Source organism: Amblyomma mixtum, chromosome 5 (genome assembly GCF_055824585.1).
Source record: "Amblyomma mixtum isolate Tamu chromosome 5, ASM5582458v1, whole genome shotgun sequence".
Lineage (NCBI taxonomy): Eukaryota > Metazoa > Arthropoda > Arachnida > Ixodida > Ixodidae > Amblyomma > Amblyomma mixtum.
In genome coordinates, this window is record NC_143016.1 from 177,511,243 (window position 1) to 177,527,987 (window position 16,745).

General features: G+C 50.3%; 3 non-coding genes and 1 pseudogene across 3 annotated transcripts; all 4 read left to right on the forward strand.

Moving 5' to 3' along the window:
- Positions 1-100: 100 nt before the first annotated feature.
- LOC149344854 (uncharacterized) lies at positions 101-1,018 on the forward strand (annotated as a pseudogene).
- A 3,572-nt stretch (positions 1,019-4,590) lies between these two features.
- TRNAS-UGA (transfer RNA serine (anticodon UGA)) lies at positions 4,591-4,672 on the forward strand. Its single transcript has one exon. It is a non-coding gene; the product is annotated as a tRNA-Ser (tRNA).
- Positions 4,673-16,283: 11,611 nt separating this feature from the next.
- TRNAS-UGA (transfer RNA serine (anticodon UGA)) lies at positions 16,284-16,365 on the forward strand. Its single transcript has one exon. It is a non-coding gene; the product is annotated as a tRNA-Ser (tRNA).
- Positions 16,366-16,452: 87 nt separating this feature from the next.
- On the forward strand, positions 16,453-16,535 carry TRNAS-UGA (transfer RNA serine (anticodon UGA)). Its single transcript has one exon. It is a non-coding gene; the product is annotated as a tRNA-Ser (tRNA).
- Positions 16,536-16,745: the final 210 nt, after the last annotated feature.

A 16,745-nucleotide genomic window follows, 5' to 3' on the forward strand; every position in this document is an offset into this window, starting at 1 on the left:
GTACCAGGTTAACCACTTATGGGCAGTGACCCTCAGCACTCCCGAGGCAACCAAGCGGCTGCTCGCCGTGAAGGAAATGCAAGTGAAAGGCGTCCGGTGCATGATCATCGACCCTGAGGACCAGCACGTCAAACTACGGCTGCATTGGATGCTTCACGGCGTCGATGACGAGGACATCAGAACGGCATTTGCAGCGTTCGGAAAGATCACCGCAGTGACCCGCGAAAGGTGCCGAGTTCAAGGAATGACTGAAAAGGCCTCTACTACAAGGACTGTTTTATTGAAGATGAAGCCAGGCGTAACAGTCGACGACATTCCTCATCAGCTGAGGGTGGCGGGAGAGCTTGCGCTTGTGGTTGTGCCTGGTAGGCCAATGCAATGTCTGCGCTGTCGCGGCACTGGACACGTACGGTGGGAATGCAAAATTCCGCGTTGCCAGAAATGTAAGCGATTCGGTCATGGTGAGGCTGATTGCATTCGCACCTACGCATCGGCCACGGGAGCTGCGTTGGAGGACGAAAAGGCGGAGCTGCAAATGGATGCCGCTGAAGCTGAGGAGGCGGCTAAGGGAGCAGGGGGAGCGGAGAAGGTAGCAGCAGCCACCGTCTCCTCACCTGCTTCCGCGGAGGACACCGAGACGCCCAGCGACCAAGGGAAGGAGCCTGAACTTCCAGGCGCTGCGGCAACCGAAACGGCAGGGGACGGCGGATCTGCAGGTACTTCAAAAACAGAGGTGCCCGAACCTATGTGCAGCGACGAGGGCAGGGATGACGGCGACAGCCGCATGGCGACCGTTAGTGCTCCCGTCAAGCGCCCTCACAATCTGACTCTCAACGAAGGGACCAACGATACTACCACCACTGCATAGGAGCCTCCAACGAAAGCTGCACAGGCCCGGAGGCCTGCATTCAAGCCGCGCCCCAACGTTTCATCTGAAAGACGAGTCGCCGCAAGTTCACCTTTGCGGCAAGGCCACGGCGACCGACCTGAGGACCCTGGCGTCACACAAAGCGTCTAGCGATACGCTGGACGTGAGAGGTAAGCGCCATGCTCTCGGTCTCTACACCTTTTTGTCGAAATGGCTCCGCTATGTAGTCTGAAAATAGCCACACTTAATGCAAGGGAGTTGGCGGGGAAAAGAAAACAGAGTCAAGTATATCGACTTATAACAGACTGTGACATTGACCTGTTGGCGGTACAAGAAACTAAAGTAGACGGGGAGGAAGAGACCGGCAGCATGGTGCAGCGTTTCACGTGTAGGTATTACGCAGTAGTGGCTCATGCAGTTGGAACGTCGGCTGGGTGTGTGCTCTTCGTCAAAAAGCTGCCGGGCCTGGTTGTTCAGGCTTATGCAACATGTTCTCATGGACGATTTATTGTGCTTGATTATGCTTACAAGAATGTGGAGTGGAGAATGATCTGCCTTTACGCACCTAACAAAGTTGACGAGAGGGCAGCCTTTTTCGGAAAAGTTGAGGAGTACTTCACTGTCGAAAGGCAAATGATCGTCATGGGTGATTTCAACTGTGTCTTGGCTGCGCGTGACAAAACAAGTGATAGAATATTCAGAGACATAAGTACCGAAAGACTGTCCGAGTTAGTGGAAAAATAGAATATTGAAGATGTGGCTGATTGTTTAGAGGGTGAGCGGGATGTGCAATTCACGCACTTTCCGCGGACGAGTCACGCACGTCTAGACCGTATTTATATGGCGGTAGACCTGCTGCCAAAATGCAACAATTACAAGGTTGAACCTGTGTCCTTCTCGGACCACTGTTTGGTACAGTGTAGGATAGGAACAGCAAAACGGGACAATGCTTTTAATTGGGACTTGTGGAAATTTAGTGATAAACTTTTAAAGTGTGAGCGTTTTTGTGACAATATAAAAGAAGAAATTAGCAAAGTAGAGCCAAATTCAAGACAAAAGTTATGGGAGCAGTGGGAACTATGTAAGCAGCAAATTAAAATATACGCAATTGAAAAGGCTAGCTGCTTGAAAAAAGAGGAAAAAATAAAGGAAAAGGATTTAAGAGAACTGCTGCGGAAACTAATTCAGCAGGAGAGTAAAGCTCCTGGTAAGTGGATTGATGACGTAAAGAAAATTAAACAAAAGCTTGAAGTTATGGAACAAGAGCGTTATTGCGGTGCGCTGGTGCGTGCGAGAGCCGAAGAGGCGGTTTTCGGTGAAAAACCAACAAAACGAGCATTCGGCATGGAAAAAGCACGGGCTGAGCGCAATAGGATTGGTAAAATTGAATGGGGAGGTGTCGTAGCAGATGACGAAACGCATATAAAGCAAGCTTTTGCTGAATTCTATCAGGCGCTTTTTGCAAAACACGACGTAGACATCGACACATTCAAGGGAAGGTTTCTAGGAGCGATGTCAAGATTCGATGACGAACAGAAACAGAGATTAGAGGCACCAATTACTGAATCCGAAGTGCAAACAGCAATAGAAAATTTAAACTCGGGTAAGTCGCCTGGACCAGACGGTTTAAGTGCGGCTTTCTATAAAGCCTTTAAGTAAGACATTTCCCCTGTGTTAACGGTACTCTTTAATGACGCATATGAATTAAAAGCACTACCTCCTTCCTTTGGCGTATCTTACACTGTCCTAATTCCGAAAACGGAAGATAGTGAAAAGTTAAAGCATGTTACAGCCTACAGGCCGATTTCACTTACGAACGTGGACTACAAGATATTCATGAAGGTGCTAGCAAGGCGGTTACAAAGAGTAATGAATGTGATAGTTGGTTCTCATCAGACGTGCGGCATCAAAGGTCGTTCTATTGTGTCTAATATTCATAAAGCAAGATGTGTTCTTGAGTGTTGTCATATTACGAACAGTCCTGTTGCTATCCTTCAGTTAGACTTGGAGAAAGCGTTTGATTGCGTGGCACATGAACTTTTGTTTTTAATTTTGGATCACGTGAATGTCGGGTCAGTCATCAGGAAGGGAGTGGCCATGGCGTACCGAAACTGCACAACGAGACTAATAGTAAATAAGAGTTTGGGGGCCCCCATAAGCGTGAAGCGTTCGGTGCGCCAAGGCTGCCCCCTAAGCCCTCTTTTGTTTGGTGTATACATAGAATCACTGTGTTTGAGCATAATACAGATTGACGGTATTCAAGGTTTTAAGTTACAAGCGACAGAAATTAAGTTGCTGGCTTATGCGGATGACATAGCTGTTTTCGCTACTGATTATGAGAGCATAAGGAAGGTCATTGATTGTGTTCGGCAATTTAGTCAATCGACAGGAAGTCGAGTCAACTGGGCCAAATGTATTGGCTTCTGGCATGGTGAGTGGCCAACCACTCCTGTTAACTTTGCGAATGTGTCCTGGGTGACGACCTCAGTGAAGTATTTAGGTGTCCCACTGGAATGTTATCGAGATAGCGAACCGCATTGGAAAAGGCAGCTGGAAGACACCCGTGCAAAAACTGACAAGTGGAAAGGGGCTAGGTTATCTACATTTGCCAGAGCTACAGTGTGCAACTTATTCTTCATCAGCAAGTTGTGGTACGTGATGCAGGTACTGCACTGTTCGCGAGTTAACGTGCAGAAACTGCACCGCATCTTTGCAGTGTTTGACTGGGCCTCGAGCTGGGAACGATGCAGCCGGACTAATTTGTTCAGAAGTGTAAAAGACGGAGGACTAGGGCTCGGCCATCTGTTTTTGCGCCAAATCGTCAGCAGATTTTTATTCTTTCGAGACGCGAGTAACCCGTTCTTGCGCACAATCTGTCAAGTAAGGCTGGGCCATGCATTACCGGAATGGATTGTTGGAACAGATAACATTCAAGGTCGTATTTTTGGATACACCAGAGAAGTGGTTATGAGTGTTAGATTTCTAGCTGCTCGTTTTTCGCAGCAGTACCTCTCTGCTGTAAAAAAGAAAACTCTCTATCGGGATTTACGAGATGTTGTTCTGCCTGAACCATTGTACAGGGCCACATACCGTGGAGGCCAGGGCGGTAATGTGTTGAAGAGGGTGAAGAAAATGCAGGTACCAGCAGCAGCCAAAAGCTTCTTTTTCAGATTACACACAGAAACACTGGCCGTGAAAGCATATATGGAGAAAAAGGGAATGATTCTTCCTTGGGGTTCAGATTGTCTGATATGTAAGAAGCCAGAGACAATCGATCATGTATTCTTGCACTGCTGGGAAGGCGTCTACTTCTGGGACGTCTTGCAAAGAACGCTGAAGAAAGACTTGCCTCTAGACACGTATGGAATACGGTATCTCCCTCTACAGAACGAAGAGGGAGTGCCTTATGATGCAATACTGCTGCTGGGCCTCCACGCTATTTGGCGCTCACGAATGGCTGGATACCACTGTGAACCGGATGCGCGGCCTGCACGAATTTACTTCCGCGAGAGTGTGCACTGGTTTGTTGAAATACAGAAAACGGGTGCTCACGTTCCTGAGTGGCTCTCGAGGGTAGAGCCCTTGGTGTCCTTAAAGGACTTTTAGCATGACGATGCCTGCAGCAGACGGTTGAGTGTGAGTACCACCTGAAAGGGGTACAATGTAAATTTCCTTTTGTGATTGTGTACCGTGTCGGAGCCCGGCAATAAAGAAAAAAAAAAGCAGTCGTGGCCGAGTGGTTAAGGCGATGTACTTGAAATCCATTGGGGTCTCCTCGCACAGGTTCGAATCCTATCGGCTGCGCGTCCTGGCTGGCAGGGCTCCCTTTTTATTCGCACACAGGTTATACGCACAAAAGGAGCGAACAAATGCACTGATACGGACACATCCGCAGTCGTGGCCGAGTGATTCTACTTCCAGACGCGATAGCGGACGGTCGCAGAGTCATGGGCTCCCACGGAGCGGCGATAGCGGCCGTTGCCGGCCGCGGAAACAGGTTTGCCAGCAACGCAGATAAGAATTACGAGATCGTTCTGCCTACCCTGCCCACCGGACGTGTTCTTTCAAATACGGTTTTTCTGCACAGGGACGTGCGTGTGAGACCTTACAGGGTCGATGACTTCAGGGACGCCCTAGCCAACGTTGGTGCGCTCCCCGACGTCGTGGCGTTGGGGGCGTACCAGATAAACCACGTGTGGGCTGTGACCTTCAGCAGCGCTGACGCCGCAAAGAAACTGGCCGCCATGAAGGAGCTGGAAGTCAAGGGACGCCGCTGCATTGTTTTTGACCCAGAAGACCACCAGGTAAAGCTGCGCCTCCACTGGATGCTACACGGCGTCGCCGACGAGGACATCCGGACTGCATTCGCGGCGTTCGGCAACGTGACCGAGGTCACCCGGGAGCGTTAGCGCGTAGCCGGCATGAAGGAGAAGGGGCCCACCACGAGGACCGTGCTCCTAAAGATGAAGCCAGGCATTAAGGTGGACGACCTGCCCCACCAGGTTCGAGTTGCTGGCGAGTTGGCTCTCGTGGTGGTGCCCGGGCGGCCGATGCAGTGCCTGCGCTGCGGCGGCATGGGCACGTGCGCCGTGATTGCAAGGTGCCCAGGTGCTCGAAGTGCCGACGCTATGGACACTCCGAGGCTGACTGCTTGCGCACCTACGCGTCGGCTACCGGGCGTGTAGCGGCGAGCGACTCCGCAGAGCTCATGGACGTCGTCGAAGAGGAGGAAGCAGCGAGCGGCATCGACGACACGGGCAAAACGGCGGGGGTTGAGCCTGCTGGTTCGACCAGCAACACCGACGCGGCTGGCGCAAAGGAGAGCGGGTCGCCCATCTGTGAGCAACCTTTGACGCCTCTGGAGACGCCCAAGGAAACCCGAGCCCCCCAGAGCACGTGGAAGCGGAAACAAAGGCGGGCAGCGAGAACCGCGACGAGAAAGCCAATGCCCGCATGAGCACCGGCTTGACTACCCCTGCTAAGCGTACGCACGCCGAGACCAAGGCCGACGGGGAGAAGGCAGCAGAGCCCAGCGTGGAGGAACCACCGGCAAAAACGCCTCAAGCACGACGGCCCACTCTGCGGCCGCGCCCAAAGGTTCCGGCTGACGAGCGTGGCAGCGACAAGGCGCCGCCTGACCAGGAGCACGTGCTCGCGCCGGATGACACCAGCGGCGAGGGAATCGCCTAGCGACATGCTAGGCGCGGGAGGTAAGCACCATGCTTTCGGTCTCTTCTTCCTAAGTTAAAATGGCTCCTGCAACTCCGTTTAATGTCGCCACCCTAAATGTCAGAGGCCTGGCAGGTAAAAGAAAACAAAGCCAGCTGTACCGACTTATAACGGAGCAGGATATTGATATACTGGCATTGCAGGAGACCAAAGTCGACGGTGAGGAAGAGACCGGGAGCATGATGCGACGTTTCACGTCTAGGTATTTTGCCGTCGTTAGCCATGCGGTGGGCACATCGGCAGGTTGTATTCTGTTTGTTAAGAAGTTGCCGGGGATAGAGGTACACGGTCATCATTCGTGCTTGTCGGGTCGATACGTGTCCATCGATTTTTCGCTCTGTAACATAGACTGGCGCATTGTTTGAATGTACGCACCTAATGTGGTTGATGACCATGCCGCGTTTTTTGAAAGCGTCGAAGAACGGCTTCGCACGGACAGACAGCTGATTGTTATGGGCGATTACAACTGTGTCCTTAGTGCGCGCGATAAGACAAGCGTCCGAGGTTTCCGAGACAAAAGCACCGAAGTGTTGTTACGAATGATTGTGAACTGCAACCTCGAGGATGTAGCAGAAGCGCTGGAAGAAGCAGCGCTTTAACAGGAAGCTCAAGATCGCAGAAGTCACCAAGATGGCGGAGGAGTACGCGACCCAACTGGCCAGGCAGAGCTGGCAGCAGTTCAGTAGCTCGCTGGACGGCACCCTCAGCACGGCGAAAACGTGGCGTATACTCAAGACCCTCCTCGACCCTACCCAAACCAGGGCCGAAAGCGGGAAAGCTATCCGCAGACTCGTCCACACCTTCGAGGGTACGGAAGAGGAACTGCTAGATAAGGCCAAAGAGAAATGCTACGGCACGACCTTGCCTGCGGCATACGCGAAACCATACCTCGGGAAACCGAACACCCACTTAGACAGGCCAATCACCAGGGAAGAAGTGTTCGCTGCCATAAAGGCATGCACGCGCAACACTGCGCCGGGAGCAGACAAGATCCAGAACGCACTCATACGCAACCTCTGCGACGAGGCGGTCGACCAACTGACCACCTTCCTCAACGGGCACTGGGCCGCAGGAACGGTTCCTGAAGAGTGGAAGCATGCAGAGGTCGTAATGATCCCCAAACCGGGTAAGAAACTCCAGATCGAAAATCTCCGACCTATCTCACTCACCTCCTGCCTAGGCAAGCTCTACGAGCGAGTCGTTACTCGGAGGCTCCAAAGCTACATGGAAGACGAAGACCTGTACCCCCACAGTATGTTCGGCTTCCGAGCCCACCTCTCCACCCAGGACGTCCTCTTACAACTCAAAGAGGAAGTCCTCACCAACGTCCCGAGCGTAGGCGAGAACGTGGTTATGGCCCTCGACATCAAAGGAGCCTTTGACAACGTTAGCCACACTGCTGTAATGGAAGGACTTGACAACCTCCACTGCGGCGAGAAGATTCACAGCTACGTGAAGGCCTTTCTCTCCAACCGCACTGCAACGGTTGGGCTCGGAGACCTTCGCAGCGCTAAATTTTCGACCCCCAACAAAGGCGCACCCCAAGGGTCCGTCATCTCGCCACTACTTTTCAACGTGGCCATGATCGGCCTCGCGAGACAACTCGAGAAGATCGAAGGCATACAGCACGCAATATACGCTGACGACGTCACGGTCTGGGTTACCACTGGGTCGCTCGGCCAGAAAGAAGAACGACTGCAAGCAGCGGCTACCTGCGTGGAAGAATATGTCAGTGCACGAGGCCTCCCCTGCTGTACCGAAAAATCAGAACTCCTGCTAGTCCACAAAGGGAAACACAAGGAAGGATCCCTAAATGTCTCCCTCGAAGGACAGCTAATTCCCGAACGAGACAAGATACGAGTCTTGGGAATGTGGCTGCAGAGCAACCAGCGATGCGGCCATACGCTCGGCCTTCTCAAGCAATCGACCACTCAGGTCGCCAGAATGATCACGCGCGTGTCGCAGAAGCGGAGCGGCATGCGAGAGGGGGATACCCTGCGCCTGGTTCAGAGCCTGGTGGTCAGTCGCGTGGGTTACGCCCTCCCGTACTTCAACCTCAACAAAGGAGAAGTGGATAGTGCAGATACCATACTCCGCAAAGCTTACAAGACAGCCCTGCATCTACCAATGAACACCTCCAACGAAAAACTACTGGCTCTTGGAATTCGCAACACCTTCGAAGAGATCAAAGAAGCCCAACTGGTCACGCAGTTAGCTAGGCTCCAGCAGACTCCTACGGGGCGCTCGCTCCTTAGGCGACTGGGGCTAGGCCGAACTGCGGAATTCGAGAATCGTACTGCGAGCATACCGGACGCAATTCGCCAGACGCTAAAGGTTCGCTCCCTTCCCCGGAACATGGACCCCAACTTGCATGCGGCCCGTAGGGCAGCCCGGGCGAGGTATGTACAACAAAATCTAGCTACAAAATCCACAACGGTATACACGGACGCGGCTCCGTATACAGGAAGCTCACATAACAGCACAGTGGCGGTAGTTATTGATTCGAACTTAAAGGGTCAGTCTATTCACCGAGATGAGTGTATAAATAATGGCATATTCTGGTAGTTGGCACCCTATAACATCAATAACGAGGGGTCTGCGCCTGGTTTAGGCAGGAATTTATATTTTATTTCGGCGTTAAAAGTCGCGTAAAAAAGCATGGTGGCGACCCCAAACGTTCATTTTGTTCAAGAAAGTGGTAGTCTTTTTTTGTAGAAGCATAAGTGAATATACTACGTACCATTTGTATGCCCCAATGTCAGAGAAACGCACGTTTTGTTCTAGTAAACTGTAGAAGGCGTACCGCTCGCTTTTTCTGTAAATCACAAGAATATTTATAGTTACACGTACGCAAAACGCAGGCACATTCCCACTTTTAGTTCAGCGTATGCTAGCAGAGACGCATACGCTGGTCGTCAGGACGGGAACCACTGCAGTAAACAAACCCACTCTCCACTTAAGCCTAGGAGCGGCAGAATCGTCACTCTAATGATTAAAATAAAGCAAATTTATCTCTTATATGTTTTCTTATAGGCGAGATGAGACGAAGCGAAAGACAGGCGCCCAATTTATGGCCAGTGAACGCACTGAAAAAGGCAGCAACAACGAGAATTCAGTCCGAAGCGAGAGGTCCGGCTTCGACGGGCGCCGCCATGTTTGTCGCCGCGCGGCGGAAATCCAGGTGGTTGCCAGATGAGACTACCATCTCATACAGATGTGTTCCCACATTAATAAATTCTATTTTAAAATGTTCTACCGCACTCCTTGGCACCACAGCTGGCTAAACGGTAATTTGAGTAAAGAGCTATCGGTTGCCGCAAAGAAAATATGGTCGATAAAATTCAGTAGACTGACCCTTTAAAGGAATTAGCTAGCGCCTCAGTGAGGGATTGCACGGTAACCGAAGGGGAGGAGCTGGCCGTAGCTCTAGCGGCGGTAGCCGGTTATCGAAGCAACATGTCCCTTACCATCCTTACAGATTCGAGAGAAGCGTGCCGTAACTACATGAACGGCCGCATAGGTCGCGCCGCGCTCCGGCTCCTCCAGAGCGCGACCCCACCAAAAGTCACACATAGCATTTACTGGGTGCCAGGACACACCGACATAGCGGGGAACGAACGCGCCGACGAGGTAGCTCGAGGGTATACGAGCCGAGCTTCCTCCCAATCGGACGATCTACCCGACCGAGTCAGCCCTACGTACTCAGACATTCTGAACTACTATAAGGGGGTACGGATCCGCTATCCGCCGCCTCATCCTGATCTAAATCAACTAGAGGCAGTGTATTGGCGAAGATTGCAGACAGGAACATTCCCAAACCTGCATATCCTTAGCAAGATTTACCCGACGCAATATCGGGACACTTGCCCGTGGTGTGGCAGCAAACCATCGTTGTACCACATCACGTGGGAATGCAGCAAAAACGACAACTTTCGCAAAGACCCGAGTGCAGAACAGTGGGAGAGCCGGCTCTCCAGCGGCGACTTGGGTTGCCAACAAGGTCTGATCCAGCACGCCCAACGAGCAGCGAAGCTCAGCAGAGCCCTGGAATAGGGGCACCGACCCTGTGAGAAGAAGGAAGATGGACCTCTTCTTTCTCGTCTGCTACTAGCACCTTTCTAGAGCAATAAAAGTCTTTCCTACCTACCTACCTTGAAGGAACGCGTGCTGTAAAGTACACACGATTCGAGGGCTCAAGTCATGCACGGCTAGACCGCATTTATGTAACCGCGGATACTGTACCTAAATGCAATAGTTATGGAGTACTGCCGGTTTCTTTTTCTGATCACTGTTTGGTTCAATGCTGCATAGGAATCGTTAAGAAGGGGAATGGTTTTACGTGGGAAATGTGGAAGTTAAATGACAAGCTACTTCAGGGCGAATTTTATAACCGAGCTGTAAGGGAAGAAAAAATTCAGGGGGCACTTTGACTGTCTAAAGTGGGTAGAGGCGGAAGCGTTTTCCGCACCACCTTCGCTGTTTCTGTGGCACTGGTGGCGTCACATATATTTGAGTAATAATTACTAAGTGATGGAAAATCACTAATTATTGTTAATTACTGATTAATGCCTGAATGCTAATTAACTTCTAATTAATGACGCTTAAGTTTCGCCTTTAGGAGTGGAACGCGACAGCGCGTTGTAGCGCTGCCAGGGAGTCCACGGAACACCACCACCCGTTCGGCGCGATGCCTTGCCCTTTGAACGCAACGCTTTTTGAGGAAAGGAAATGGCGCAGTAATTCTCTGTCATCTCGGTGGACACCTGAACCGCACCGTAGAGGAAGGGAGGTGGGAGTGAAAGAAGATAAAGAGGAGCCGTAATGAAGAAAATGAAAATTGTATTTGAGGAAAGGAAATTACGCAGTAACTGTCTCACACATCTCGGTGGACACCCGTCAAAATTCAGGGGGGCACTTTTTTGACCTAAAGTGTGATCACTGATGTGTGGTTAAGATGTTAAGCTTCACCCCTAAGAGTGGAACGCGACAGCGTCTTGCAACGCTGCCAAGGAGTCCATAGAACGCCCTCGCCCATTCGGTTCTACGCCTCGCTCGTCGGTAAATTGGTTTTTGAGGAAAGAAAATTATCTGTCTCTCATTTGTCGGTGGACACCTAAACCTCGCCGGAAGGGAATGGAGGAGGGTGAGAGTGAGTAAAATATCTGCCTCTCCCGTAAACGAGAGTAGAGTAAGCATGAAATGTTTACGGGCCTAATGTCATCTCGGTGGACACCCGAACCACACCGTACAGGAAGGGAGGAACGCCACCACCCGTTCAGCGCGATGCCTTGCCATTTGAACGCAAGGTTTTTTGAGGAAAGGAAATGGCGCAGTAATTCTCTGCCATCTCGGTGGACACCCGAACCGCACCGTAATGGAAGGGAGGAACGCCACCACCCGTTCGGCGCGATGCCTTGCCCTTTGAACGCAGCGCTTCTCCCCCGGATCACGTATGACAACGAAGTGTACCATGGCATTTATGTGCTTTTTGCACGCGTTATTAGAAATCGGAAATTATAATTCCGTGCATTATCAAACCCACAGCTCCACTGATATCTTGATAAACATTGAGAAGGCACTGGCAGCAGTTATTTTTTGTCTCGTTTGGAGACCAACCGGCGCTTGCATGCCGGTCGCGTAGGAGGGCTTAGAGAGTCTCGTTAAATCTCGTTAAGTCTCGTACGGTGCCCGGATGTTCTCGTTTTAGAGCCCGGATGACTGGAATTCAGTGCCCGGATGATGGTTCTCGGTCTCGGCGTGACGTCACCACACTGCCGACAACGGGAGCTAAAAGCATTTCATGCTTAAAAAACACCGTATTCACTAGACGCGCCTTTGTTCATTCCAAACCATCGAGCTGGCATGGCGTATGCTGGGACAGTAGCCCTCTTGAGTACCTAGGCGTTCCGCTGCACCAAGTTCGCAACAGTACAGCCTACTGGGATTCACAAATTGTAACTCTACGGCGGCAAACACAGGCTTGGATGGGTGGGGAACTCTCAGTGTTTGCGAGGGCACAGGTCTGTAACATATTTTTGTTTGCAAAGCTCGCGTATGTCCTTCAAGTCCTGCATTGTGCGAGGAGGAAGGTGCAAGTAATACACAGAATATTTGCAACATTCGTTTGGCGCTCTCAATGGGAGCCCATGAGGCGTGACAACTTGTTCCTTCCCTTAGAGGGTGGTGGAGTGGGTCTTGTTCACCTGTTCGTGCATCAACTTGTTTCCCGTTTTTTCTTTTTAAAATCGGCAAACCACCCGTTTCTGGTAGCTGTGCTCATTAGGCGGCTTAGTTTTCATTTGCCTTACTTATTCGCACCGACTGTGCTGGCTCGTGAGGGGACTTTGTGGGGATTCCTCAAGGAGGTTGCTGACACTTTCAATTTCCTCACTGTGCGCTTCTCTTTAGATTACCTGTATAGCCTCTCGAGAAAACAGATGACCCAGGCTCTCACTGAGTCTTTGTTCCCTACACCATTGTATCGGCAGCCTTATCTGGGGTCTTTGGACATCAGTGTTCTAAAGCGTGTTAGACGGATGTGCATTCAGGCAGCCGCTAAAACGTTCTTTTTCAAACTACACACAGCGACGCTGCCTGTCAAGACATTTCTTAATGACAAGGGGATGTTTGTACCTTGGAATGTGAATATCCGTCTGTGTAACGTGCCTGAGACAATTGATCATTGTTTTATCCTGTGCCGTGATGCCATGTTTTTTTGGGACATAGTACAACGAACTCTCAAGAAGGACATTGAAATTACACCGTACACTATTAGATTTCTGCCTGTTGACAAAAACTCTGTTGTGCCTTATGATCTGTTTATGTTGATGGGACTATTCAGTCTTTGGAAAAGCCGTATGATGGACAGACATGCCGAGCCACCAAGATCGTCCAAATCTGTGTTTCGAGAACAGTGTGCTTTGGTGAGGAGTGTATATGCTGCACGCGAAGAACCTCCAAGCTGGCTGCCGTGCCTAGATGCATGTGTGTGCCTCCCTGGATTTTGATGTTTTGATGGGGCTGCAGTGTTGAGTTAGGGCAATGGCGGGCTCCTATTAATCAGCCCGGCAACTTGAGACGCGATCCAGTCTGATTGAAGTTTTCCTCCTTTCTACGGATGTTCTTCCATGCAATAAAGAAAAAAAAAAGAGCTGGCATGGCGGAGTGGATAGCGTGCTCGTCTCTCACGCCGAAGACCGGGGTTCGATTCCTGAGCTCGACCAATTTCTTAATCGCTTTTTGTTTATTTATATGGCCTGACTGGTAAAGCTAATTAGGCTAATTGGGTAATTAAGCAATTAACTAAGCTCAGTCCCACTTACTTGGAGCATCACTATACGATCCCTTCAATTGGTTGCATGGTTACTAGCCAAAGTGCAAATTGGCCCCGTTTGAAATTCGCGCACTGTGACGTCACGACCGTGTCCACCAATTGAAAAGCGTGACATTTTCTGTCGACAACTGCTGCTTACAACGATGAGACATTAAAGGCTTCCGCCTTAATAGCAAAAATACAGCCAAGTAGTAACATGAGGATTTGGCAGCAGTGGGAGCTCACTAAAGAAACTTTAAAATTAAAAACAATAGAAAGAGCCACCTGTATACGTCATGAAGCAAAAAAAGAGGAAATGGAGCTAAAGGCACTGCTTCAGAAGATAAAACAGGAATGCCGGGCGCCTGGTAAATGGATAGAGGATATAAGAAAAACCAAACAAAAGCTCGAGCTAATCGAACAAGAACGTTATCGGGCAGCATTGGTGAGGGCAAGGGCAGAAGACATGGCTGCAGGGGACACGCCAACGAAACGAGCGCTTGGTTTAGAAAAAGCCCGTGCTGAAAGAAATCACATTGACGAAATAGAATGGGGAGGTGTTTCAAAAACGGACATCGATCACATCAAAGCAGCCTTTTTCGAGCATTACCAGGCGCTCTTCGCAGCGCTTCAGGGAGATGTTATCACATTTAAGGAGGCGTTTCTAGCCCAGATGCCACGTCTGGACGACGAAACTAAAGACAGATTAGAGCAGGAGATAAGTCAAGGCGAACTTGAGCAAGCAATAGACAATTTAAACAAGGTAAGTCGTCTGGACCGGATGGGTTCAGCGCGGCATTCTACAAAAAAATTTAAAAATGTAATTTCCCCGGTCTTGCAGGTAGTCTTTAATGAAGCCTATAAAGTAAAAGCACTGCCTCCGTCCTATGGGTCGTCCCATACTGTGCTGATTCCCAAGGCGGACGACATAGACAGATTACGAATGGTAACAGCATACCGACCCATAGCACTCAGTAACGTCGAGTACACAATTTACATGAAGGTTTTGGCACGAAGGTTGCAGACCGTGATTCATTTATTAGTTGGTGCGCATCAGACCTGCGGCATTAAAGGGCGGTCTATTTTTACAAATATTCACGTTGCGCGCAGTGTCATAGAAACCTGTGATGACACTAATGGTCAGGTGGCTATTCTTCAGATCGATTTAGAAAAGGCTTTTGACTGCGTTGCCCATGAACTTTTGTTTGCAGAATTAGGCCATGTTAACGTTGGTTCTGTTATTCGCGAGGGTGTGGCAATGGCGTACCGGAACTGCACGACGAGATTGATCGTTAACAAGAGTTTGGGGGCCCCCATTAGCGTGCAGCGTTCGGTGCGCCAGGGCTGTCCCCTCAGCCCCCTTTTATTTTGTATTTATGTGGAGACCCTTTGTTTAAAGATACTGAAAAACAGGAGTATTACCGGATTCAGATTACAAGAAGCCGAAGTAAAGCTCTTGGCGTACGCTGATAACATTGCTGTGTTTGCCGTTGACAAGACAGGCATAAGCGAGGCCGTTCAATGTGTACGCGATTTCAGCCAAGCTACAGGCAGCGGGGTTAACTGGTCGAAGTGCCTCGGGCTTTGGCATGGAAGGTGGGCATCTACGCCTGAACGGTTTGCCAGCGTGCCTTGGACGACAACACCAGGTAAATACTTGGGCGTTCCGCTCGATGCTTACCGTCACAGTTAAAAGTACTGGACAGGAGAGGTCAAGGAGATACGGGAGAAAGCGGATAAGTGGAAAGGAACGACCTTGTCGATTTTCACCAGAGCCACTGTTTGCAACTTGTTCTTTATCAGCAGGCTCTGGTACGTAATGCAGGTGTTGCACTGTTCACGGTTAAGTATTCAACACCTACACCGAATTTTCGCCGTCTTCATCTGGTCGTCTGAATGGGAGCGCTGCAGCCGGACCAACCTGTTCCGACGGGTACAAGACGGCGGGCTGGGACTCGGCCATTTGTTTCTGCGACAGCTGGTCAATCGTTTTTTGTTTTTTCGGGACACAAGAGACCCGTTTTTGCGTACCGTATGCCAAGTTAGGCTGCGGCGTCTTCTGCCGGAGTACGTTGTCGGAACTGCTGAGGTTTGCAGTAGGGTCAGCGCTTTTTACCGGGAAATCGTTGACAGTTTAAGGTTTCTTTCCGCGCGGTTTTCGATTGACTTTCTGTGTAGTGTGAAACGAAAGCGACTGTACCGAGCTTTGTGCGATGTAGTTTTCCCGGTGCCCCTGTACAGGGCCTTGTACAGTGGACTCCCCGGCAAAGATGTTTTGAAGAGAGTAAAAAAAATGCAGGTGCCGCCAGGAACAAAAAACTTCTTTTTTAAGCTCCACACCGGAACCTTACCGGTTAAAAAATTTTTAGAGGGAAAGGAATTTTTTTTACCCTGGGGATCTCACTGTTTAATTTGCAGAAAGCCGGAAACAATAGACCATGTCTTTTTACACTGTTGGGAAGGGGTTTATTTTTGGGATGTATTGCAGCGAACGCTAAAGAAAGACTTTCCACTAGACCCGCATGGCATCCGGTACTTAGGTGTTGAAAATGAGGATGGGGTGCCTTTTGACTTAATAATGCTGACAGGCCTCCACTGTATATGACGCTCCAAAATGGCAGGATGTCATTGTGACAGAGATGCAAGACCAGCCAGAAATTACTTTCGCGAAAGTATGGACATGTTTCTGGCCATTCAGATAGCCGCTGCGGAGCCTCCGGAGTAGCTCTCAAGACTTGAGCCACTCTGTACATTGCGTGAATTTTAAGTTGATGAAGCCAGATTCATGCAGGCTGACCACGAGTGGTGTGGACATAGCATTTATTGTGTTTTGTTGATTTTCTGTGTCAAAGCCAGTCAATAAAGAAAAAAAAAGCAGTCGTGGCCGAATGGTTAAGGCGGTGGACTTGAAAGCCATTGGGGTCTCCCCGCACAGGTTCGATTCCTGTCGGCTGCGCGTCCTGGCTGACAGGGCTCCCTTTTTATTCGCATACAGGTTATACGCACAAAAGGAGCGAACAAATGCACTGATACGGACACATCCGCAGTCGTGGCCGAGTGGTGAAGGCGATGGACTTGAAATCCATTGGGGTCTCCCCGCACAGGTTCGAATCCCCGTCGGCTGCGTGTCCTGGCTGATGGGCTCATTATTTTTTATTCATATACAGCTCATACATACAAAAAGAGATCACAAATGCTATGTTGCGGAGACATCCGCAGCCGTGGCCGAGTGGTGGGTTCTACTTCCAGCCACCGAGCGTGACGGACGTGTGTATCATGGGCTCCCAAGGAGCGGATTCAGCGGCCCAGCCGGGCCGCGGTATCAGGAGTACGATC